Consider the following 27,739-nt stretch of genomic DNA (forward strand, 5'->3'; position numbering starts at 1 on the left):
CTAGTCCAGCGCAACATCCGAAGAGCACCGCTTGTTGAAAACCGCCCTCATGGAGTCATCGTGCTGCAGTGGCCCCGCCGCCCGCAGCTCCGAATTCTTTGTCACAGCCAGAAGCAAACATAGGCACACCCATTGGCGCACCGGACCTTCGGCATCGGAAGGACAAGTCGTGACCCAGCTCTCCTCGCCACCATCGTCGTTACCACACACGTCGCAACGCCACACCACCTCATCACCGGTCGGGCACCTGCCGACCGCAATGTAGTGCACTTCCAGCCTGCAGGAATCACAAATGGGACCAAGATCTTCAAGACGACGCCCCCAAAAGGGAATACGACGTTGAAGACGACGCCCCCGCCTAATCCAACCAGGATCATGACTTTTGCCCGAGGATCTTGACCCGAGAGCGCAGGAAGCCCTAATCACCTCGACAGCGCCTCCAAGAAAGAAAGCGACGCCCACAAGCGCCGCCGCCGCCGGCCAGCAAGAACCGGCCAAGCTTTCGCTCGGATCATTGACACCAGCACTCTCACGCAAGCAACTCCATTGACCCACACACACCAACACAACCGCAGCTCCATGCCCGTGCAGGGACCACCACCGCGCCTTGCTGTCGAGTCAACCACGGCAAACCACCAGCACGTACACTGATGCACGTCCTCCGAGCAGGGAAGGGCAGACTTCCACCCTGCATCCTCCCGCCGGCCAGATCTGGTGGTCCAGAGACCGCATAGAACGCAGACGCCACAACCCGAGCCATCGGAGCTGTGACCCGCCGAAGAACAGCCGTCGCCGAGCTGCCTAGACAGGCAGGACAAACCTCCGACCACCAGCACACCGCGGCCGCTGCGTCGCCCGCGCGAACTCCACATACGCCGACACGTCAACCACCTTCCTGGGGCCGCCACCCCGGATGCCAGCCCTCGATGCCCGCCAGGCACAAGTTTATTTCTGCTAGAAGTGGGAGTAAGAGTGAATCACTAGCTTCTCTTGGGGCTTTTTTCATGGAAGACCGGAAGGTCCCTTTCGTCTAAAAAACTAGATAATACCCTCACGTTGATGCGGGAATTGGTTACAATATATTTTGATGAGATTTAATTTTTATATACATGAATATTTGATTGGCAGAGAAGTAAAACTAAAAAATACATACAATTTATTTTATTATTTAACTGTTAAGATTACATGTGTACATGTTGAGAAAAATATATTACTGGAAGAATCTATTTAGTTATATAGAATATGATGGTGCACCAAGCGTTGATGTGGTACTCTTAGCTTGCATTAAGGGTCTTGTTTAAGAAAAAGAAATATAAGGCTAAATTGGCACTGACAATTCCAACAACAACAATGTGACATGGACAGAGTATATATCAACTTTTCTTGCACAGAGGGCCTACCAGGCAACATCAATCATAATAAGGTGAAGTCAGCACATCAATTATGTATGTTAACAAAATCATGCATTTTTTATTTATCCCTGTAGTTCCCATGATTGTCAGAGATAATCGAAATTAAATGGTGATGTGACTGATTACAACTTTCCTGCTGCAAAGAACTCTATTATGTCATGGCTTCCTCTTGTGGTTGTACTGCAAATTCTTTCCCGCAGACTAAAAAAACGAAGTTGTATAGATGTAACTAAGGAGGGTGTTCTCATAATCTATACTTTAGCATAGAAATACTCCACTGGAAAAGTAAGGAATTAGCGTAAGGCCCTTGTATATGCACCAAACTTAATAATTAGGCTTGTTAGCTTACAAAATATGACAAAGGGTACAATTCCACATAAATATAGTTATCTGAGTACACGAAAAATCTAACTGGCAAAATGGAGATTGCAGGCCAAGATGAGTGAGAGGACTACATCGGACATCGTTCGCCATGAGTCTAGTACTCACAACAAAACATTAATCGCTTCCTCCCATTAAATCCAAACTCTTTTATCCAGTACATGAACAAATTGAATGGGTATGAAGCAGGTGTCCATCGATTGGGAATTAATAAACACATCATTATTCTGAAGGAGTGAGAATCGTTGATAATTGAGGAGAGCGTACCCGTAGCCGACCGCTGATCTTTGGCAACCCTTGGTAGGCAACATGAGAACAGAACACATCAATATTATTCCTGAAAAAAGCATGAGAAAATTAGACATATACTATTAGCAATCAAACACATGTCCGGGACTCCCGGCAACATGTCCAAGACAGCTGAAAGAAAATGAAAATAGCATTGTATAATATATGAAGAGCATGAGAACATATACATAGGTAAGCATTGAGATCCATATTCCCATGTAGTTAAAAATGACAATCACATGCAAGCAACTAACCAATAATCATAGAAGGTATTACTTTGACAATACTTTCAATTAAGTGGCCGATTTTATTTGAAGCAAGGGCAGATAGGAGATCAAAATGGACTCTCTGCAGAATATTCGTGAAAAGAACAGACTAAATTCATGCAAACTGATAAAAGTATTTTCATGTGGCCATGATTCTGACCGTCAAGAGGGCAATACTGAATGCCTTTACTGAACCTAATTAATCTTCTGCTTCATCCATACTCCCCTCTTTAATTAAGAAACTGTTGGGAGATCGACAAATAATAGATACGAAGAGATCGACCAGTGGACTGCTCATAAAAGTATAGATCCAAACTTCTCTGAACAAAACCCAATGCACATGTATGTGCAAATGCAGCAGAGCAGATCGTTAAATCATAATATGTGATGGTTAATTGGTTACTAATTCAAGATCAAGTGCAATATGTCAATAATGAAATTATTGTCCTTTAGTTTCCAAAATGAAAAAAGAATTAGGGAAAGGGTCATGCATTACCCATTTAGCTTGCACACGGTAACATTGACACCAACAATAGGAAGGAGTTCAGTTTGCACACTGCAATAAAATTCCACGTGCTTAAGGTGGCGCTAGCGGTATTGAGAAGACAGGAGAGACATGGGTAAGGAAAGTGGTTTGGTAGTACATGCGAACAGATCTCAACTGCAAATAGGGCTTCTTCTTCCTCTCTCACCTCAAACCATGCCGACCGGCTGGCCGTGCTCCAGGCCGGAGGAAACGGAGGAGGTACTGAGGGTTGTACCATGGGCGGCGGCGGCAAGATTCTTTGTGACGCCACGACTATGCGGGGTGGCGGGCATGTGAAGCTGAGGCAGAAGATTGATGGTGGTCATCCAAACGAACCCATGTGGGAGCCAGCCAACGAAGAACTATTGGCATGCAGCGGTTCCATCCAGGCACGATGTAGTGGCGCTACATCCAACCCAATCTTGGCATGAAGGTCGCTCGCATCGGAGCTCAGTTTTGACAGCCGCAACTCTATAAGAAATATGTATGTGGGAAGATGAGATGCGTGAGGAAGTGAGACATGATGCATCTGTGATCTTCTTCCAGTTATAAAAGGAATGCATCATACATTACGAATAGAAAAGGATGGATAGCTTCGAGGGATAGCTTCGAGGACAGGACTCCAAATGCATCAAGTAAAAACTGAATTCTAAGTAAATGACGAATCGTTTCAGTGACCAGAGTTTGCTGCGTACTAAAAAAATCTTGTGGAAATGATGTGTCGCTTCGCTGACCTGGATCTTTACGTACTAATGAAAAACCGAGTCCCATGATTTGTTGATGGAATTGTGTGGGCGCCAGCTGTTGGGTTAGTGATGATGTGGCTGCATATAAAATCAGTTTTTGTTTAGATGGCATGGTTGCTGATGTGGACAGCTTGCATGTTGAGATAAATAAGGTAGTGGAGGTGAACTTCTTAAGTATATAGGATTCACGAGCTTAGCTTTTCAAAGTGAACAGAACAATTGCCTTATCGTTTTTTTAGGGAAATGCAGCTTATCGGTTCGACCAAGAATTTGGAACAAATCGTTATAGCGATACATTCGATTCTTATAGGGGTTATTGATTGGTTGGTTCGGTCTCAGATTATCAAAATAAAACACCCCCAAAGACCACGTAACCGCTCATCAGAATTCATGAGGGAGTATTTTAGAGTTCCCTTTCTGTTTTCAAACCAAATTTGCAATATTTGCAGGTAGAGAAAACAAACAGCAACAACACATACAGGTGAGACGAGTGGATGAAGCACCCCAAACTTGGGTAAATTGAAAACAGGGAGAAATGCCGTGCGAATCAATGCAAGGAAAGTGATTGCATCTTCATTACCAGAATGTTGTTCATACCTTTAATACAGTACACCTAATCGGTAACAGAATGCAGGAATGATGCCTCATCAGCACTTACAATGCCATGCCCATGGAAGTTCAAAAGTGTTCAAAAGTGCTTCGCGACATCAAGTTCACTAAAATAACACTAGCAACTCACCAAAATAGCTCTCAAGCTCCACGTCTAGTTTGTTGATGCACTACAGGTTCACCTAATTTCACTGCTATGTAAGGTGCCACCAGTTACTAATTCCCAACATTGCTTTGCCACCGCTCATGTAGTCAAAGTACGGCGGGACATATTCATATCTTGGCAAATGTAGCAGTAGCATTGGCATTCTTCTTCAACGTCATTACGTTTCGCGATGAACTTGTATGTGCTGCAGTCACCAAGACGGAAAGGTCTGTTGGACTTTGGACCGTCTCCTCTCTTCTGGTTATAGCCGGGGTAGTCTTGTTTCTCGAAACTAACTACGTCAATCATGACTAGAGAAGATTCCGAGGCGAGCTGCTCAATATCCCACGCGTCGTAAGGATATCATGTCTTGTGGCTGATGTGGATTTCACCCTTAGGCTGAAGCAGCTCTCGTGCATTGCCAAAGAACCTAGGGCCGGTCCGGAGATTTCGGGGGCCCGAAGCGGAGCTAGAACATGGGACCCTTACTATGAATCTCATTTGGGACATTTACATTGGTTTACGTGAATATGTATATATCTATCTTAAGGATGCATATGCTTCTTACAGTATGACAAAAACAATCAAATAAGGCAGCAATGCATACCTTGGCAAGCTTCAACGCATCCTGTGCCTCCTTATTCATGTTTTTCTTGATTTTTTTTTTTTGCTTTTTGATGAAGCATTAAAACCATCTGGTACATATAATGAGGCCCGTGAGTCAAATTTCATTAACTAGATGAGAAAATCATTGAATAGGAAATTCAATAAATTCACTATATTACTTGCATGCAGATCCAAAAACATCATGACCACTTTGATCCTCAAGATCTAAGATGATTTTTTCTATGGAAAAGAATCATATGAATGCCTTTCAGATAATGCCTTTGCAGCATCGTAACAGAATGAAAGAATTGATTATCCAGTTAAGCAAACGAGTTCGACACAACTTAGTGGTTAATCCCACTTCAATAGACTCATCCCATGCTCCTAATTTTCGTAATCAAACAACAGTACCATGGCTCCTATTTTTGGGATGCAAAGCGAAGATCCTCATAGTGACTACAGGTTTTTCAGTCGGGGGTAAGGAAAAGTATAAATCTCAAAATCCATATAACCCTACAGGATTCGATCAAAAGGATGCCAAACGATCCTTACCAGAACCTGAAGGCAAGCCTACTGGTAGGGCGTGCTCCTCCTCCGTCGCTGCCCTTTGGGATCTGTCGGCGATGGCTTTGCGGCGATTGGGGAACAGACAACGTTCTACGCTGGGAGGGTTTTAGGGAACGATCGTCAGGCCGTCCGTGTGCAGGGCCAGGCCAAGTATATCCCGCTGCTCTACGGGGCCTGATGTCTGATCCAAGGAAACAGCAAAAGTTTCTCCATAAAAAAAGGAAACAGCAAAACATGCGTAGGAAAACGTACGTACTGCTGCTATGGCCTATCACAAACCTGCGTACCCTGGGAGGGGGCCCCTCGATTTTGGGGGCCCGGGGCGGCTGCCCCCCCTGCCCCTCCCCAGGGCCGGCCCTGAAAGAACCCCTTCACCAGCTCCCTATGCAAGCTATGTTAGATAATAACGAGATAAAAGAGACACGAGAGCACACAGATTTTTACGTGGAAACCCTTGCGGGAGAAAACCACGGACGCACGAAGGCGCAATCACTATGAGGAGGAGTATTACAAGCACGAGACGACAGGCCGTCTGAGATGCGACTACATGGGGTATATATGAGGGGCAACACATAGGAGTCCTTGTAGGACAAGTAAACGAGTTGTACTCGTACGCGTCGGTACCAACGCAAAAGGCCCACACCGTATGTACTACGTCTAGTCCAATACGGTACTAGAATTTGGATCATAATTTAACAATCTCCACCTTGAGCCAAATTCCCTCCAGTAGTCGAAGAAAGTGAATAACTCCATCCAAATCAGCTTAAACACTTTGTGCGTCAAAGTCCATAGGACTAGTGAGAAATACCAACTAAGCCTGAGCAAAGCTCAAACTTATTGGTCGGAACTGGCTTTGTCATCATATCAGCTGGATTATCATGAGTACTTATCTTTCATACCTTCAAATCACCTTCAGCAACAACATCTCGAATATAATGAAATCTGACATCAATGTGCTTTGTCCTCTCATGATACATTGGATTCTTTGTAAGATATATAGCACTTTGACTGTCACTAAATACGGTAGGGCAAGATGAGTCTCCACAAAGCTCAGTGTACAAACCTCTCAACCAGATAGCTTCTTTGCATGCCTCAGAAATAGCCATATACTCGGCATCAGTAGTGGAACAAGCCACAATAGACTGCAAAGTTGCTCTCCAACTCACAGCACAACCACCAATGGTGAAAACATAACCTGTGAGTGATTTTCTCTTATCCAAATCACCAGCAAAATCAGAATCAACAAAACCAACAAGTCCATCTCTAGTTTTCCCAAACTGTAAATAAGCATTAGAAGTATCTCGCAGGTATCTGAAAATCCACTGAACTGCTCTCCAATCTTCTTTTTCAGGATTAGCCATGTATCTACTGACAACACTCAATGCATATGATAAATCCGGACGAGAACAAACCATGGCATACATAAGTGAACCAACTGCACTCGAATAGGGAACTCTATACATGTACTCAATATCTGCATCTGACTTAGGACATAAAACTGATGATAATTTGAAGTGTGCAGCTAACGGAGTACTTACTCGCTTGGCATTATGCACATTAAAACGACAAAGAACTTTATCAATATATCCCTTCTGACTTATATATACTTTTCCAGACGGTCTATCTCTGGATATTTCCATGCCAAGTATTTTCTTTGCTGCACCCAAATCCTTCATCTCAAATTCATTACTCAATTGCTTCTTTAGTTCATTAATCTGTGACATACTCTTTGCAGCAATAAGCATATCATCAACATAAAGGAGCAAATAAATAGTTGAACCTTTGACAGTTTTCAAATAAACACAACTATCATAATTAGACCTTTTGAAACCTTGAGAGAGCATAAAGGTGTCAAATCTCTTGTACCACTGTCTAGGGGATTGCTTCAATCCATAAAGAGATTTCTTTAACTTACAGACAAGCTTTTCTTTTCCAGGAATAACAAAACCTTCAGGCTATTCCATATAAATATCCTCTTCTAATTCTCCATGTAAAAATGCAGTTTTAACATCCAATTGTTCAAGCTCAAGATCATGCATGGCAACAATACTGAGTAAAGTGCGAATAGAGCTATGCTTCACAACAGGAGAAAAGACTTCGTTATAGTCAATACCTGGAATCTGACTGTAACCTTTAGCAACTAACCTTGCTTTATATCTTGTCTCATCATTAGGAGAAACACCTTCTTTCCTCTTGAAAACCCACTTGCAACGAATAGGTTTCTTCTCTCTAGGTAATCTTACTAAATCCCAAGTGCCATTCTTTTCAAGTGATTCCATCTCATCATGCATAGCGGTCATCCACTTATTACTATCACTAGAAATAATAGCCTCGGAATATGAAGAAGGCTCAGAATTACCTTCAATTTCTTCTGCAACAGATAAAGCAAAAGAAACAATATTGCACTCTTCAATTAACCTGTCCGGTTTATTAATACCCCGTCTAACTCTGTCACGTGCAAGATTCCAACTGGGTGGAACAATAGGCTGATTTGGAGGGGGAGTGACATGATCATCATTAACGACGGGTTCATCATGTGCATCAACAATTTCATTACCAGATGTATCACCTGAGTCAATAACATGCTCCACCTGAACAGTAGGCTCCTGAACAATAGGCTGATGTTCACTCTCAACAGGAACATTAGTAGATGAAACATCATGTAACATAGCAGATTCATTGAAGATAACATTTCTTCTAATAACAACCTTCTGGGTTTCAGGATTCCATAATTTAAAACCTTTAACACCAGACTTATAACCAAGAAAGATGCACTTAACAGCCCTAGGCTCCAACTTTCCATTATCAACATGAGCATAAGCAGTGCAACCAAAAACTCTCAACTGTGAATAATCAGCAGGTGAACCAGATCATACCTCAATTGGAGTTTTCTTATTAAGAGCAATAGATGGTGAACGGTTAATGAGATAACAAGCAGTGGAAGCGGCCTCAGCCCAAAAACGCCTATGCAAACCTGCATTGGACAACATGCAACGGGCTCTGGAAATAATGGTCCTGTTCATACGCTCAGCAACACCGTTTTGTTGAGGAGTATAAGGAACGGTGTAATGTCTGACAATGCCTTAAGACTTGCAATAATTCTTAAATTGTTTAGAACAGAATTCCATACCATTATCAGTGCGAAGTATTTTTACCTTCTTTTCAGTCTGCCTTTCAATCTTAATCTTCCACTCCTTAAATGCTGAGAATGCTTCATATTTATGCTTCAAGAAATAAGGCCAAACTTTTCTCGAATAATCATCAATAATAGTCAGCATGTAACTAGCACCACCTAGTGACTTTCTGCGAGATGGTCCCCATAAATCAGAATGCACATAATCAAGAATACCTTCAGTTGTATAAGTCGGAGTGTTGAACTTCACCCTCTTGTGTTTGCCGAAGATACAATGCTCACAAAATTTCACCAGGTTCATATCCATCAAGAAGACCTCTCTTATTTAACTCTGCCAAACCAAGTTCACTCATATATCCAAGACGCATATGCCAAAGGTTAGCAGCATCACAATCAGAATTATTTGAAACAACTGGAGTAGCGTTACCTGAAACGGTAGAACCTCAAAGGTAATAAAGACCATTGGTCGAACTTAAGTCACCTTTCATCACAACAAGGGAGCCTTTGGTGACCTTCAAAACACTATCTCCACCTAAATACTTGTACCTCTTTGCATCAAGGGCACTAACAGAGATAAGATTTCTCTTCATCTTCGAAATATACCGAACATCTGTCAAAGTTCTGATTATGCCATCAAACATCTTGATTCGAATAGAACCTATGCCTTCAATCTTGCATGGTGAATTATCAAAACCCAAAACGGAACCAGTAGAAGTAGTGGAATCGAAAGTATTAAACCAATCTCTATGTGGACACATATGAAAAGTACATGCAGTATCAAGTACCCACTCATCATTGGTCTCAGCACATCCAGCAATAACGACAAGAGCATCATCGAAACTATCATCACGAGCAACGTTAGCAGAATTTTCACCTGGTTTGTTACCTTTCCTCTTTTCTTTATTCTGCAACTTGAAACACTCTGAGATGTCATGCCCGTCTCTCTTGCAATATCTGCAATATTTCTTGTCTCTAGATTGTGACCGGCCCCTGTAGCCGTTTTTACTTTTGCCTCTGTTTTCATTATTAGAGTTCTTCTCCTTTGTCCTGCCACGAACAGATAATCCTTCTGCTTGGGATGAACTTGAACCATCATGAGGCATCATTAATTTCATCTTCTTTTTAGAGTTCAAAGCTTCATAAACTTCATTAAGCGTGAGAGTATCACGACTGTATAATATGGTGTCTCTAAAATTGGTATAAAAACTTGGCAGTGAACAAAGTAACATTAAAGCAGTATCTTCCTCTTCATACTTAACCTCCATTGCAGCTAAATCAGATATGATCTCTTTAAATTCTGAAATATGATTCAAAACATTACCTCCCTCGGGTAACCTGTGCAGGAATAATTTTTGCTTCAGATGCATCCTGCTGGTGAGATCTTTAGTCATGTAAATCCCTTCCAGCTTTAACCATAGAGCGGCGGCAGTTTTCTCGCTCAAAACTTCCTGCAAAATATTATTATGCAAATGGAATTGAATTTGTGACAAAGCCTTACAATCAATTTTTTTCTCCTCATCAGTCCTGAATCCTTTGCTTCCCAAAACTATCCAGTGCTTCATCATAGTCGGAATGTGCCAACAACGCCCACATCTTGACTTGCCATAGGGTAAACCTTGTGTCATGGTCCAACAGCGGAAGATCGTACTTCATGGGTGCCATGAGTCGATAAAACTGTATACACAAAGTAATACAAGCCGGTAGAAAAATTCTTTACAGAATTTAATTAATGCAGATCAAACGGATAGTAGGATAAATAGCACCTGGCAGTGGATGTAGCAATTGAAAATCCAGACTGTAGCTTCACGTGACAAATAGTACCAGTAGCGGGCTATCTAGTACTAGCTCTTGATCAGAGAGGATTAAAGAAAGCTCTTGATCAGAGAGGATTAAAGAAAACGAATCTGGACTCGGTGGCTTCACGTGAACAGTACTCAAACTAGTACTCCACACGGCTTGGTAGATGAACGTGGCTTGGGTCTCCACACGAGGAACCGATGGCTGGTTAGATCGCTTGCCGCCGAATCCTCGGGACTTGATGCAACAGAGAGCGCCAGGGTACGCGAGCGGAGCAAAAAACCAATCACACGGATCGGTGGAACCTGCAATTTTTAAGGATCGCGGAGGCGGCTTGCAGACGGAATCGACTTCCTGTCGGTCTCGGCGAAATCGATCCGACTTCGGATCGCCTGGTCACGCGCGGGCGGCGGCGCACGCAACCCTAATCTCTCGATCTCAAATCTCGTATTTGTAACTTGGCTCTGTATACCACTTGTTAGATAATAACGAGATAAAAAAAACACTGCACACAGATTTTTACGCGGAAACCCTTGCGGAAGAAAACCACGGACGCACGAAGGCGCAATCACTATGAGGAGGAGTATTACAAGCACGAGACGACAGGCCGTCTGAGGTGCGACTACATGAGGTATATATGAGGGGCAACAGATAGGAGTCCTTGTAGGACAAGTAAACGAGTTGTACTCGTACACGTCAGTACCAACGCAAAAAACCCACACCATATGTACTACGTCTAGTCCAATACGGTACTAGAATTTGAATCACAATTTAACAAGCTAAGATCAGAACCAAAAAGGTCAAGATGGCGATACAAAAGGTCAATTATTGAAGCATTAGGGCATCTCCAGCCGCGCCCCCAACAGCCCCCCCCCCCAGGCCCCTTTTTTGGCGCCGGCGCCGAAAAAACGGCCCAGTCGCGCCCCCAGGACGCCGAAAATCGCCGATTCGGACCTTTTTTCCGCCCGGCGGTCACAGGCTGAACCCGGCGCGCTGGGGAGCAGTTGGGGGCTCCGGCGCTAGGGAAAAGCACGCCTGGCCCACACCGACAGGGGAAAAGTCAAGGTTTTCTTCCCCCGACTCGCCTCGCACCCCCCGCGCCCTCCGCCACCACTAGCTATATCCCGGCGACGGCGGCCGCCCTACTCTGCTAGATAGCCATTCCTCGCCGGAAAATAGCAGCGCTTCGCCGCGGCAGCCCCTTCCACAGCAGCTGGGCGTTTCCGGCCGCCGTTTCCGGCCGCGGAGGCGCAGTTTAATTAGCAGCGGGTACACGCCCACCGAGCGCAAGGTGTTCGGCGTTTTGCCTGACTCGGCGATGGACTCGGATGACGAGGAAGAGCTCGCCGCGCTGCTAGAGGAGGAAGCCGCGGCCGACGTCCAGGAAGAAGAGCATCTCATGGTGCTCGCCGCCCTCGCCCAGCTGCTGGCGAGCAATGAAAAGCCACGACGAGGTGGCTCGGCGTCGGGGCGGGTGAAAGCAAAGAACCGGCATCGTCTCGAAGGCTACTGCATGCTCTACTCCGACTACTTCGCCGATGCTCCACTTCATGGCGAGAAAACATTTCGGCGCCGTTATCGAATGAGCCGAAAGCTCTTCCTCAGGATTGTGAATTCCATCTGGGAGTTTGACAACTACTTCAAGTGCAAGATGGATTGCACTGGCGCTCTTGGATTCACCTCCATCCAGAAGTGCACGACAGCGATGAGGATGCTTGCATATGGAGCTCCCAGTGATTCACTCAACGACTATGGGCGCATGGCCGAGTCCACCAGCATAGAGTGTTTCTACAAGTTCTGTCGGGCAGTGTGGCAGTGTTTGGGCCACAATACTTGAGAACACCCAATGCGGAAGACACTGCTCGGATCCTAGCCCAGAATGCAGCAAAAGGATTTCCTGGGATGCTTGGAAGCATCGACTGCATGCATTGGAAATGAAAGAATTGCCCATTTGGTTGGCAGGGGATGTACAAAGGCGCCAAAGGCGGTTGCAGTGTGGTGCTTGAGGCGGTAGCCACACAGGATCTCTGGATTTGGCACTCCTTGTATGTCAGGAACTCACAATGACATCAACGTGCTGCAGTGCTCTCCTGTTTTTGCCAAGCTCGTTGAGGGCCATTCTCCTCCGGTGAACTTCGAGATCAATGGGCACCAATACAACAAGGGGTACTACCTAGCAGATGGCATCTATCCGAGATGGTTAACATTTGTGAAGACGATCTCAAACCCTGCGGCAGGAGGCAAGAACGACTGGTTTGCGAAAGTTCAGGAGGCTTGCAGGAAGGATGTCGAGCGGGCATTTGGTGTGCTCCAATCTCAATTCGCTGTTGTTCGGTACCCCGCTCAGACCTGGTCCAAAGATCAAATGTGGGAGATTATGACTTGCTGTGTCATCTTGCACAACATGATCATCGAGAGCGAGCAAGAAAACCCAGTGTTTGACACTGAACCATACTACAGGCAGGGTCCTCTAGCCGAAGTTGATCACCATCTACCGGCAACTTGGACTGCCTATCTCAGTATGCGTCAGGAGATCCGAGACCCACAGGTGCATCATCAACTGCAGAAAGATCTGATTGAGCACCTATGGAGGCTCAAGGGGGACGCCGTGTGATGAAATACGAGTTTTTATTTGTTGAACTATATAATTTGTATTGAACTATTTGTTGTTGTACTATTTTGTTGAAGTATTTGATTTTTCTGTGATGAAATATGTGATAAGAAATAATTGTGTTGATAATTGAACGCCGAGACACGGCGAAACCACGTCGAATATGGGCCTATTCTCGCCCATATGGGCCCTTTATTCGCCGAAATTGGGCTGCAAAGTGGGCCAATTTCGGCGCCTGGGGGCGAGACTAGGCGCAAAACCGCCCCCAGCGCCGATTGTATTGCCGGCTCGCCCCCAGGGGGCGATTTTTATGCGTCCGGGGGGGGGGGGGCGCAACGGCTGGAGATGCCCTTAGCTTTTAGGAAGGGTTTTTTTTTGGGTTAACTCTAAATAGGAAACCACCAGCCATGGGCGGCCACCAGACCCAAAAAAGAGGGTCCCCAAGAATATAGGGAAAAACATGCATGTGAGCCATGCTATAAACATGCACTTACAAAAATCATGGTAAAATGTGCATTACAGTATTCTGCTGGTATGGTTCACTTACCTCTTCTCTTCCTTTTTGCACAGAAGAGAAACGTTCATGAAGAACAAATAGCCATTATCGAGTCTGAAGGGTGCTCATCTTCAGCTCATGGCCTCCTGGTACACTACTAGAGCTCCAGGTTTGAATGGTGGTGCCACAAGTCTGGCTTCTCATCTTGCTTTGCGGTTTCATGCAGCTGTGGAACCCCGTGGGAAGAGGCATGTTTAATATGAGAAGAGAGACTAGAAGTCACTTTTGCAACAATTAAGAGATCCACTCGAAGAACACGGAGACTAAGGCCCTGTTCGGCAACCCACCCACTCTCGGAATCTGCGGAGCGGAGAAACTGCAGCTCCGTGATTTTCAACTGAAGGCTGCAGCTCCACCCGCTCCGGGAGCGGAGTTGTGGTGCAGCGCGATTCCGAACAAGGCTTAATTTAAGTTAGAAGTCTCTGGGCAAATCAATTTCTTCTATCAACTAGTAAACATGCACGTGCAATGCATGTTTCATTAAATCCAAATTTTGAATACGCAGATCACATCTCGACTAATAAAATTAGTGTTCATGCATGTGAGTTGTTACACCATATCCAGTAAAAATAACAATACATCATATACGTTCGTAAGTGACACTCAGTTCATTGTTACTCATACCCACAACTTATCAAAGAGACCATCTAAATCTAATGCGAATTCCGGGGGCTGTGTACCTCTCAAACACTGCATCCAAAGTCACCTAGATCTTCCCGTGTCATTCTCCTCCCATCATATCTCGTCTGGTCGCCCCGACCTCTCTCTTCTTTTCTAGCAATGCACCCTGCTCCAACATCGCCAAGTGAAAATCCACCTCACACAGTCGACAAATACATAATATGAAGAAATCTATAAATCTAGTACTACATTAAGGTTGTGAGGTCAATTCAACATTTGGAAAAAAATAAATATGGAAAACTGTACTTAATTAGGTCTCTGTTGTTGGAGTTGCAAGATCTATTTCCATCACTGGTGACATGGAATTGTTGGAGTTTAAATAAAATTACTCATCACAAAATACTGTTTGAACAACAATTATTTTGATTACTAATAGTTACACAAAATATAGTTTTTGTGCAACATTGCAAAATAAATGGATGTCTGGGAATTATAAATGGAAACAAAAAAATATCCAAACTTAGAAATACCTGCAACTGAGATTATAAGTTGGCTAGAAAACATCAGCCATACATCAGTTCAAGTGGCCAAGCAAGAAGTAAATACAAGAGGAGAAGCATATATCGGTCCAATACCTTCTACACAAGAAAGAACTTAACTTTACAAATCTCCTCGTTCAGGCATACATATGCTTCCCCCGAAAAAAATAAAGGCATACATGGGTTAAATCAGGGTGCCTAAATGAAGTAAATCTTCAATTGTTAGTCTTCAATCATCTCCGGTAATGTTTTTTGCATTTTGAAAATATATAAATGTTCAAGAAATCAAATTAATTGTTTAAGGAGAAAGTAGCTTGTCACAAAAAGTAACACAAACTACAGAAAGCTATCTGAAAAATGGATTCCCAACTTTTCATAATATTGTTTCAATCCCATGCCTATTTAATGCAATGTTAGCGGTTTGCACATTAGGTTGGGTTTCTTCCAGCATGCTATCTATGACCATGAGGTGATTTATTAATTCAAAGAATTTGTTCAAGAGTGAATTTACAATGTAGCTCAATGAATAATATGGAACGTAGTAAGGCAATGAGAAACAACAAGAACCATGTCTTACTATGCTTGAGCTACATATGCATACCTTAAAAAGGAGTGCTGTTATTGTAGAGCTTAATCTCTAATCGAGCTTTCTCATTAGTGCAACCCATAACAATATTTTAGAAAGTTTGCCCAAGTAAGACTTAATTATTTCACCTAGTAACACGGTAATGCTTTTCTGCAACCAGTTGCATTCTGTGAGAATGTTGATACATCACATTCGCAGAAATTGTCAGTGTCACTATCCAATGTGAAACCCATCAACTTAAACCAACACTAAGAGTAGCAAACGTTTTGCGCCCAGTATGGAGGAGTTTTGAAAACAAAAGATATACCAAAAAGGGTGTCGTCGACCAATAATTTCAGAAATAGCTGCGGTTGATTATATAAAATAAATAGAGGAAACATCATATTACCAGGACAAGAGGTCACATGCAGGTTACCAGCAATCTCAGCATCAGTGTGGTAGATGAAGCTTTCTTCCAAAAAGGCTCTTGGACACAACCTATAGCCTGAAAGGGCTCCAGGATCATATACTACAAAATATACATAATATGCTTTCATGAACCTCCATTGCACACTTTGTCGCTGTGACGCCCCCGATTCAATCGTACACTAATCATACACGCAAACGTGTACGATCAAGATCAGGGACTCACGGAAAGATATCACAACACAACTCTACAAATAAAATAAGTCATACAAGCATCATATTACAAGCCAGGAGCCTCGAAGGCTCGAATACAAGAGCTCGATCATAGACGAGTCAGCGGAAGCAACAATATCTGAGTACAGACATAAGTTAAACAAGTTTGCCTTAAGAAGGCTAGCACAAACTGGGATACAGATCGAAAGAGGCGCAGGCCTCCTACCTGGGATCCTCCTAACTACTCCTGGTCGTCGCCAGCGGGCATCACGTAGTAGTAGGCACCTCCGGTGTAGTAGGAGTCGTCGTCGAAGGTGGCGTCTGGCTCCTGGGCTCCAACATCTGGTTGCGACAACCAGGTAGAAAGGATAGAGGAAAGGGAAGGAGAAAGCAACCGTGAGTACTCATCCAAAGTACTCGCAAGCAAGGAGCTACACTACATATGTATGCATTGGTATCAACTGGAATAAGGCTATTATATGTGGACTGAACTGCAGAAAGCCGGGATAAGGGGGGGATAGCTAGTCCTTTCGAAGACTACGCTTCTGGCAGCCTCCATCTTGCAGCATGTAGAAAAGAATAGACTGAAGTCCTCCAAGTAGCATTGCATATCATAATCCTAACCGATGATCCTCCCCTCGTCGCCCTGTGAGAGAGCGATCACCGGTTGTATCTGGCACTTGGAAAGGTGTGTTTTATTAAGTATCCGGTTCTAGTTGTCATAAGGTCAAGGTACAACTCCAAGTCGTCCTGTTACCGAAGATCACGGCTATTCGAATAGATTAACTTCCCTGCAGGGATGCACCACATTCCCCAACACGCTCGATCCCATTTGGCCGGACATACTTTCCTGGGTCATGCCCGGCCTCGGAAGATCAACACGTCGCAGCCCCACCTAGGCACAACAGAGAGGTCAGCACGCCGGTCTAAACCTATGCGCACGGGGGTCTGGGCCCATCGCCCTTAGCACACCTGCACGTTGCGTACGCGGCCGGAAATAGACCTAGCCTAGTGGCGTTCCAGTCCAATCCGGCGCGCGCCACTCAGTCGCTGACGTCACGAAGGCTTCGGCTGATACCACGACACCGGGATACCCATAACTACTCCCGCGTAGATGGTTAGTGCGTATAGACCAAATGGCCAGACTCAGATCAAATACCAAGATCTCGTTTAACGTGTTAAGTATCCGCGAACACCGACCAGGGCCAGGCCCACCTCTCTCCTAGGTGGTCTCAACCTGCCCTGTCGTTCCGCCTCAAAGTAACAGTCGGGGGCCGTCGGGAACCCAGGCCCACCTCTACCGGGATGGAGCCACCTGCCCCTTCAGCCCCCATCTCCGAACAGTATCACAGGTAATGTAACTGTGTAAAGTATATCGTATATGCCCGTGATCACCTCCCGAAGTGATCACGGCCCAGTAGTATAGCATGGCAGACGGACAAGAGTGTAGGGCCACTGATGGAACACTAGCATCCTATACTAAGCAGTAGGATAGCAGGTAATGGTAACAACAGTAGTAGCAAGGACAGGCTATGCATCAGGATAGGAATAACGGAAAGCAGTAACATGCTACACTACTCTAATTCAAGCCGTATAGAGAAAAGAGTAGGCGATATCTGGTGATCAAAGGGGGGGCTTGCCTGGTTGCTCAGACAAGGAGGGGTCGTCAACACCGTAGTCGATCGGGGTACCAGCAGCAGCGTCAGTCTCGTAGTCTACCGGAAAGAAGTAACGGAGGGGGAACAAAATAAATAACAGAGCAACCAAATGTAACACAAAGCAAGACGCGGCAATACGTTGTGCTAGGGGTGACCTAACGCAGGGATAGGTGATGCCGGCGAAGGGGAGAAACATCCGGGAAAGTATCCCCGGGGTTCCGCGTTTTCGGGTAGAGGAGCCGGAGGGGGAAAGTTGCGAGTTTGATATGTTAGGGATGTGTGGCGGATGAACGGGCTGCGTATCCGGGTTCGTCTCGTCGTTCTGAGCAACTTTCATGTACAAAGTTTTTTGATCCGAGCTATGGTTTATTTTCTATGAATTTCTAAAGATTTAATGATTTTCTGAAATTTCTGGATTATTATTAATTTTGAAATATTAAACACCTAAATTACTTTTCTCACCAAGGGCTACCCTAGCCAGAACCTATTACAGGTGGGGCTACGTACAGCCAGCAGCAAAGTCAGCTATTGACTGAGTCAACAGTGAACAGTGAGATGGGCCCACATGTCATTGTCAGCGGGTTAACCAAACCTTATCTGTTGGAATAGTGAAGTGGACCCACACGTCATTGACACAGAACTTAATTTAGACTAATACCAAAACTACAGGGACATGGCCCACGGGTCAGTGACTAGTTAGTGGCACATTTAGCACTAAAAGTAATTAGGCAGAGAGGGTTAGTGAAAAGGGGGATTAGCCACTAATTAAACGGGTCGGCCCCACCTGGCAGGGGTCACACCCGTGCTCCAGCGGCTGGGCTCGCGCGCGGCACAGAGGCGCGTGGCGGCCATGGCCAGTAGGCCGTGCGAGCGGGAGGGCCGGCGGCCGGAGGGGGGCGGCAGGGGCCCGAGGCGCGGGGCGGCGGCGGCCGGAAGCTGGCGTGGCAAGCTGCAGGCGGCGGAGGGGGCGGCCGGAACGCGTGCGCGCGACAAGCGGTACGGGCGGCGGGCGGTGCGAACGGGCGGAAAGCAGCAACGGCGAGCGCGTGCCCTGGCGGCGGCGGGGCATGGCAGTCTGGACGCGGCGAAGGCAGGCAGGTGGCGCGGGCGGGCGCGCTGGCGAGGCGTCAGCAGTCGCACGCGGGGCGGCCGGGCTGTAGAAAAACAGCGACAGCAGCGGCAAAGTTTCAGCAGGAGCAGCAGCAGATAACAGCGTGGCGGCAGGCGCGGGTCGGTGCAGGGGAGCAGCGGCGCAGGTGCGCCGGGTTGCAGCCAGGGCGCGGCCACCGGCAGGAGCACGCAGAGGCGCGTGCACGTACACTGAGGCTCGAACACAGCCATGGAAGAGGACGACCGGGCTCGGGAACGACGGCAAACGACAACAAATCAAAGGGGAAATAGAGGGAATCGACGTGGTGCTCACCGGGGAGCACAAGGGTGGCTCGGCGATGGCTTAGGAGCAGCAGAGGCGGCGGATCGACGGTGGTGCCCGAGGAAGAAGAAGGCGTCGATCCCGTCGATGCAGGGGCTCCCGGTTCCAATTGGTGGATGTAGTCGAAGGAGTGAACGTCGACGAAGCTCGCAGAAGAGGTGGCTGGGCGCGGGGTGCTCGGTAGGCACGTGGACGTCGGAGACCATGGTGCCGAGGGCTCAGGCGTCTGCGAGGGTAAGGGCTACGGCGCGAGGGGGAGGGAGGAGAGGTTAGGGTTCGACCAAGGAGGGAGGGGTACTTGTAGGTCGCCGGGGAGGTGGTGGATGGCCGCCACGCCCTGCCTCCTGTACTGTAGCGAGAGGAAGGGGGTAAGTGGGAGTGTGGGCTGGGCCAAAAGTACTGTGGTCATCCATTTTCTATTTTCCCTTTTTTGTAATTCAGTTAGCCACTATTTGTATTTATTTGAGTGATAAAATGAATTTAGTCAAACTTGAAATTTGGCACACAATTTGAGAACAACATTGTGGTGTCGCATAAAAAGTTTTAGAGCCAACAGAATTGTTCAAGCATTTTTGGAAATTCAATAAGCCAATTAATATGCCATTGGGCCACTTTATATTTTCCTAGGGATTAAAGGGAGAGCCAAATGATGTTGGTTTTAACAAGACAAAGATCATGGGGATTTATACTAAAATGCGAACATTTTAGTATTATAGTTTGGAGAAACAATATTTTGACTTGTCTTTTAAATGTGAATTTGAGGTCGGTTTGGGACAAAGTGATGATTAGCAAAATTTAATTATGATGACATGGCACCATTAACAGGAGTTTACTGTAGCTTGACACCCCGGATGTTACAGTCGCTATATGTGCATACAAATGTTTGATGCTTAGTCGGACCACAACATCAAAGCAATCTTGATAGGATTACTTGATGACTGCAGCTAGCAGCAATGCAATTCATGGACATTGACCTCCTATAGATACCACGATCTGTAGTAAATTCACCTTAAAACACACAAATATGAAGCGATATTATAGACAAGTTAACCTGTAATACAATTGGTTTGCGAACAAATCTACTACTGACCATGGAAAGAAATCTGAACATTCTTCATGGGTTCATTTATACTGTCGGGATACGTTAACAAACACACAATGCTGAATTCTTTATGGGTTCATTTCTCTCCAAAATTTAAGATGCATTGCGAACATTCCCTCTACATAAAATGGAACCACTCACTCTTTTCTCTAAGCGCTCTGCGTAGACAATCTGTCCACTTCCAGTAGCAACTAATTAACCTGCCAAAGCAACAATTAACATTAGCGATGTAGGCGAACTCACTCACAAATAGCTACTATAAGGCTACTGAATATCAGAAAAAACAAGAAGGCAAAAACGAAACTTGAAAAATAAAATAATTCCATCAATACCCTATTCTCCTTATTGTGAAGCCTGATTATCAACAACGGCATGTGCTGCGTCCGCGGGGTCGTCGGTGGCAATGCAAGGAGTGGGCCAAGCCAGGGATGCAGGAGGACAGGGAGGTTAGTGTTGAAGAGATTGTGAGGTAGGCGGGAGGGAAGTGTCGAAGAGATTGTGAGGTAGGCCGCAGACGGGGAAGGAAGTTCGAAGAGACTGTGAGGCAGGCCGCCGACGGGGAAGTAGAAGATTGCTTGCAACGGATGTGTGGCGTCCATGGGGTCGAAGGCTGCAGAATCTGCAGGGAAGGGGATAGGCCTGGGAGGCGCGGGGGTCGTGTATGGAGGGGCAGGCGCGGAGAATCGATGGAATGATCTGCCTTATCTGGTCATCATCAACCTACAATCGAATGGAAACACACGTCATTTATTTTATTCAAAATGAATATTTCTAGCATCAATTGAAATCATGCTTGAACTACAAATGAATGAAGTGCTTGTTGGGATTGGAAATATATGTAGTCAGTGACATACAGCGATCCAACTGCTGAAATTTGTGCTCTTGAGCACCTACACAGGCCTGAAAGAAGTAATCAAAGAAGAGGGGAATCACTTATGAACACTGCAAGTTTGCAAGTAATTTGTAGTGTGGTTAATTACATATTTACATGTCGACCGGGCAGAGAAGCAACCACTCGTGATCTTGCCTGCTGCTGAACACTCTCTGATTATGCACCCCAATGGACAATTGTTCGCGTCATCATTCTGCACAAATTTGCAAGATGAATTTGTATAATGCATTTCAAGTATGAACTGCTAGCTAGGAGAAAACTGAATGTGTGGAGCACCCGACGATGGTGACGATGCGCTTGGAGGCGGCAGTGATGCACCGACCCTGGTTGCCGAGGTCGAAGCCATCGGTTAGCTTGGGCATGGCGTCACCGGACCGTGTCCCCCCCAGCAAACCTCCCCTCCCCCTCCTCCTCCTCCTCCTCCTCGTTGTCTTAGTTCCTCTACCCTGCCTCACCGTCGAACTTGTCCTCTCGCCGCAGAGCGACGGGCGAGCGGGCCATGTCTCCCGACGGCACGCGTCTGGATTGTCCCCTGGGTGGCGGCCGCCCGGCTGAGCTCCTCGGCGGCCCGTTGCCCTGGTGGTGGCGGCTTGGCGGCCAGCAGGGCCTCGCCTCCCTGGCGGACCTTGTTCGTCGCCGTCGTCGTCGCGGAGCCCCGGCGGCAGCGCACGCCCGCAGTTTTGTGGAGGAGGGCGCTGTTCCTTGGTGGCGGCCGTGACGACTGCTGCTGGCGACCCGCGGCGGCTCTAACGCGACCTGCGGCGGCTCCAGCTACGGGCGGCTTCGGCGCGAGCTCCGGCGGCTCGGCGAAGGGCGTGGGGCGGGGCGGCTCTGGTGGCGACCTGCGGCGGAGGCGGGGCGGTTGGGGAGGCGCGGGGGCGAGGCTGCGCGAGCGGCGTGGAGGCGGCAGAGGCGGGGCGGTTGGGGAGGCGCGGAGCGGCGTGGCGAGGGTCGTGGGAACGGACGTGTGGTGTGGCGATGTGTTTAGCGTTTTTTTGAGTGTTTAGCGCTAAGATGTGTTTAGTGGCTTGGTGCTAAACATGAAAAGAATCTAAGACGTTGAATCGAAGGGTGCATACGGTGAAGATTTGATGGATCTCCGCCTCTCGTGCTTTTATAGGGGTAGTAGATACAGAGAGACACAACCTTTGCATTTACATGGAGAACATACTACTTAACCAAATGATTTAGTTCATATGGAAGCATAAAGAGCTACATGCTTTAAAAACATCAAACTGTGACATGACATAGGAGAGCTCAGACTCCAGTTTACAAACTGTGGGTACTGACTAAAATCAAAGCAGAAAAGGAAACAGCATTTATAGAATCTTTCCAGTACCACTTCCACCGGCAAACAAGTTTTCTAACAAGTCACACAGGAGGATAACTCCTAAAGAGATATGTGTTACGGGGGATACTGACTAAAATCATTAAGAAATAGGCGATGCAATAAGTCCGCATGAAAAATAACTTCAATTTAAGTTATCCAACGATTGACCAAATATTAACAACGATGCATAAATCTAAACATAGAAAGGGAATACACATACTTGACCATATGCAGCTCGTACTCCTTTCCTACGAACCCAGCATGAGGAAAGTTAAAGACAATCCGATGAAACCGTCTCATCACCAGATAAGAGTGGCGCTGCATGCTTTTTGCATTGATACCATGCAAAACTTTGGGCCCCATTCTCTTCAATTCTCTTACATTTGCTTCTGCTTCGCTATATTTCCCAATCAGAGCCTCTGCCCAACAGAATTGTCAACACGAAATTTCGATAAAATAGATTAATAGTATAAAAAATGATCAGAGAATCACAAACGACATTACCCCTCTGAACTTATTGGTAACTCAGGTAAGCAAGGGCAGGTTGATGCATACAGGGCATAACATACACTGCTTATTGGTAACTCAGGGAGTAATTACGAATGATGCAAATAAGAACTGAACAACTATTGAAAGATAACAGGTTCAGTATAACAGATCAAAGAAGTGGCGCTTACATGAAATTAAATCAGGATATTTTTGTGGAATAGCCTGATAATGTTTTGCTGATGCTAATGTTCTTACTGGTTTATTCCCAATTCATGTTTCCAGAAATATTTCTTGGGGTCCAAAACAATTGCTTTTAGTGGCTGAGTAACCAGGGATAGAGTTTATTTGCCACATTTTTATTATATGGTATATTGGACAACAGGTTACTCTGAACCGTTGACCCAAGAACAAAGGATCGATGTCAATAGATAAAACTCATTAACAAAACCTAGGCTCGTTCAACAGTGTAACAGTGCTCATATGAACACATGGAAGTTATCCAACTGCAAATGCTCCGTTCCAATAATCCAATTATGCAAAGGAAGAAAAATTACAACAAAAAAGCAGTGTTTGCTCACTGCGCGTGTCTGTCCATGAGAATCAATTTATCATAGCACTTGTGTCATTTTACTTCATAATTAATTTCAACGAGGTCACACAGATCCGTGGCACAATCAATTATGTTCTGGTGTATATACTAATACTAAAACTGAACCAACTAACCAGGCCATGCACTAAGTTACTAATTTTGCAAGGACCACAACTAACCATTGAAATGCGCAGTGAAGCATTCCTTAAGTAACAGAAGACATCAAATACTCTAACAACCCTTTTCAAAAGAACCTCCTAGAATCCACAAATAAACACGCGGCATTCCTAGAATCCTAGAGCCCATCTAGGGTTCCAGCCACTACATCAGGGTACTCTGCACCGAATCTGCAGTGCTAAACTGCAACTTTTAGTCCCGCGGCAAGAGGGAGTGGGAAGAATCCAACCGAAGGAATCGAGGGATGTCGCGACAAGGTTGTAGCCGGAGCCAAACGCAGCGGCGAGGGACAGCGAGAAGGAGAAGTCGCCGTCGCCGACGATCAGGATGCTGTGCACCGAGGAGTAGTGGTGGAGCCACCTCACCCCCTTCCCCGCCATTCCCCTCCACGGCGATCGCCCGCACCCTCTCCGCGACTCCGCCGCCGCCGGCGCGTCGCCCTTCTCCCGTGGACTGGAGTGTGGTGAGACTGGTCTGGAGTGTGGATTCGAGGCTTCCGGGAGAAGGATCCGTTTGAAAAAGTTTGGAGGTCCGAAGGAGAGGGTGGGCATGGTCCCTACATGGCAGGGTGAAGGGACGGAGTACATTGGCTAAAAAATTAGAGGAAGAAAAAGAGGTCAAGCTAGCTCATTGAGCGCATAAGGGCATGTACAATGGGGACCACGGCTAGTGCTGCCTTGGCCCATCCAACTAAATTCAAGGACGTGAGGCTACTGGTTAATTTTCTCTCATCCAACGCTAAGGCATGAGGCCATCATTGTGGAGCCAATATGCTGAGGTCATCAAATAGAGGATGTACCTATCTCTCATTTCCTTTCCCTCTGCTTTTCCTCTCTCCTTTCTCTCTCTTCGGTTTGTCTCATGGACTTGCAGGGCGACCACACTCTTTGTCGAGCATGGCATCCGAGCCTAAGTGGACAATGGGGCGGCAGGTTTGGGGCAGTCCGTTGGCCATGCCATAACTGCATTCTGAGCCATCTAATGTTATGGATGCACCAATGAAATATGAGCCGCCAGATGGGCATTTAGGGGGACCAAATTCTATATACAGATTGATTGCTGGTACAATTTACATATTGGTCGTCAGAAATCATCCATTTGCGCAAACAGTCCTGACATTGTTTCTTTCCTTGCCCTCTCGTCTTCGTCTCCTGCCTGAACGTGCCAGGGCAATTTAGATCGCGAGCTAGGGTTAGCAATTCCCCTCGCTGCCTCTCTCCCCCGCTCCCCTAGGCTGCCCGACCTTCTCTCTCTCTCTCTCTCCTATTCTTTGAAAAGGTCATCCCGAGTGGAGCTTCCATTGCTGCCAGCGAGCACGTGAATGCAGCACGATAACACTATAGTTCCGAGGGACATTGACGCCACAACACAAAGGATCTGGCCATCTTCTACAGCTCCAGGATCCAGGGTATGCTCTGTTAATTGTATGTGTATTATGGTTCTTCCCTTTTATCATATTTTCCAATTGTAGCCATTAGAGTGTGAAATAGTCAAAGAGATGTGATCTCTATTCATATCTTTAGTTGGTAAAACATTTTTTTATCTCTTTGCAAACTCTAAAATGAGATATATATTTTTTTGCATGAAGGTTAGATTTGGTATGTGAAAAATGATGACCTGGGAGTTGGCATACATGACTGGAGTACATTATATTAGTCGTTTATTCTTTTTATTCACTCCATTGGTATTACAATGGGAAGTGCACTTATGATGTCCAATTGAACATGCTAAAAGCATTATTAGTTGTTCTTGTGCCTAAAATATGCCCAATTACACTATATTCCCAATATCTTTTTTCTTGTTCTGATCCACATTCTACTAATGCACACGAAGTAACAATACTACCCTGTGCCACTTGTTAGTAAGTTAGTCATCTTACCAATTCATGATGCATGTAATGTTTAGCCATTGCATTTCCACAAATAGGCAGCATGGAGTCTGTGGCAAGTGTTGCTCTAACCAAATGTTGTGGTCACAACATATCGTAAACCAAAAGAAAGAGGTATTATAACAACCGTTAAAAAATATGCATGTCTTAAGGTTTTACTAATGTGGTTTTGTTATTTGTACTAGGGCGAATAGCATCCAAAAGGCCCCTGACACTAGTAGAAAAGGAGGCTTTCGTTCGGGCCTGGCCAACCCATTAGTCCTGGTTTGTGAGCCCAGGGGGTTGGCCGGGGCCTCGTGGGCATTGGTCCCGGTTCGTCTGGGCCCATTTGTCCCGGTTCTTGGCACGAACCGGGACCAATGGGCCTCGCTCCTGGCCCACAAACGTTGGTCCCGGTTCTTGGCTCGAACCGGGACAGAAGGCTGGGCTTTAGTCCCGGTTTCAGCCACGAACCGGGACAAATGAGTTGCCTATATATACCCCGTCGCCGTAGCAGAGCACTCCACAGTGCTCTGTTTTTTCTGGCCGGTGAGGAGAGGGCATTTGGGTGCTCTAGCTCACCTCCTATGCACATGAGGTGTTCGATGAAATGCCCGAGCCACGCTAGTTAAGCTTTCTCCTCTCGAAGCTCGATCTCCAAGCTCCATTTTCCCCGAGATTTGTCTAGGTTTAGCGGTTTGTCATGTCCCGTCCCCGTCTTCACCGCCGTCGATCGCCCGCGCCGATCTCCTTGCCTGCACCACCGTGGTGAGCCTCTTGTTCTTATCTTCTTCTGAAAGAAAAAAAATTATTACTTTAGATAGATACTTGTCTAATTTTCTTACTTTTATTATTGCTTGTTATTATATAGTGCGATGGTTTTGGTATCCGCCCCCGTCAGCCCTCGTCCTGGCTATGATTCGAATGTGGTATATATTATCTTTTATAACTATTTGGTTCATTTATTGTTTATGACAATTATGCCCATCAAGTTGACATAGATTTTATTTATGTAGGAGGTAGTTGAACCAGAAATTCCAACCAACCCTATTGTCGAGAGGTTAAATTTAGTTGAAGAAGAAAACAATTACTTGAAGGAAAAAATAAAAAAATTGAGGAGGAGAAGATGATATTGGAGTTGCATGTTGCGGATGTCGTCGATGATCACAAGATCAAGATGGATGCAATGCGGTTGAAGATTAGAAAGATTAGAAAATATGCCATTCATACCGAGGCTTGGTATCATTATGTCGTTGGACCAATTTTTACCTTGGTTGTGATTATGATTGCATTTGTTGTTGCATTGGAAGGTTTTATATAGTTTCAATGTATGGTTTAACTAGATGCTCTGGAGAGCTATATGTTGTTCAATGAGAACTATGTATGCACTTTGTTTTTAATGTGATGATGAACTTCTATTAATTTGGTCACTTATCTATTCATGGGAGATATATGTACTAAATTGATGATGTGGCTTTGAATGGTGCATTTTGAACAAAGAAAAACTATGGAGTTCAAACAAGTTAAAAAAAATGAAATCCCTTTGTAACAGACGAGTTTCCGTATGAAACCCTCATACTTCGAAAGAGATTGTCCGTTTTGTACACGAAGTGCATCCAGTTTTTGCCATAACCCTCTCTACATTCTTGCACATGCTATATGTGTGAAATGATGATACCATGCCAACTTTCAACCTTTTCAGAGTTCATTTGTAGTGCTTTTCAATTTCAGGGTCTTATAGCTGGAAAAAATCAGTAAATGCATGAAAAATAACAAATGAAGTCAGAAAGGGTTGAAAATTGAGATGTGGCTTTGAATGGTGCATTTAGAACACAGAAAAACTTGTTGGAAATATGCCCTAGAGGCAATAATAAAAGTATTATTATTATATTTCTTTGTTCATGATAATTGTCTTTATTCATGCTATAACTGTATTATCCGGAAATCGTAATACACATGTGAATACATAGACCATAATATGTCCCTAGTAAGCCTCTAGTCGACTAGCTCGTTGATCAACAGATAGTCATGGTTTCCTGGCTATGGACATTGGATGTCATTGATAACGGGATCACATCATTAGGAGAATGATGTGATGGACAAGACCCAATTCTAAGCATAGCACAAGATTGTCGTGTAGTTCGTTTGCTAGAGCTTTTCCAATGTCAAGTATCTTTTCCTTTGACCATGAGATCG

At 45.5% G+C, this 27,739-nt stretch overlaps 1 long non-coding RNA gene and 1 pseudogene across 1 annotated transcript; both read right to left on the reverse strand.

The window, feature by feature from the left end:
* LOC125507125 lies at window positions 1-24,217 on the reverse strand (annotated as a pseudogene).
* On the reverse strand, window positions 20,093-22,608 carry LOC125509727. Its single transcript, XR_007284194.1, has 5 exons — window positions 21,368-22,608; window positions 21,180-21,284; window positions 21,054-21,099; window positions 20,532-20,919; window positions 20,093-20,399 (listed from the first exon to the last, which is right to left on the reverse strand). It is a non-coding gene; the product is annotated as an uncharacterized LOC125509727 (long non-coding RNA).
* Window positions 24,218-27,739: the final 3,522 nt, after the last annotated feature.

This window comes from Triticum urartu, chromosome 5 (genome assembly GCF_003073215.2).
Source record: "Triticum urartu cultivar G1812 chromosome 5, Tu2.1, whole genome shotgun sequence".
NCBI lineage: Eukaryota > Viridiplantae > Streptophyta > Magnoliopsida > Poales > Poaceae > Triticum > Triticum urartu.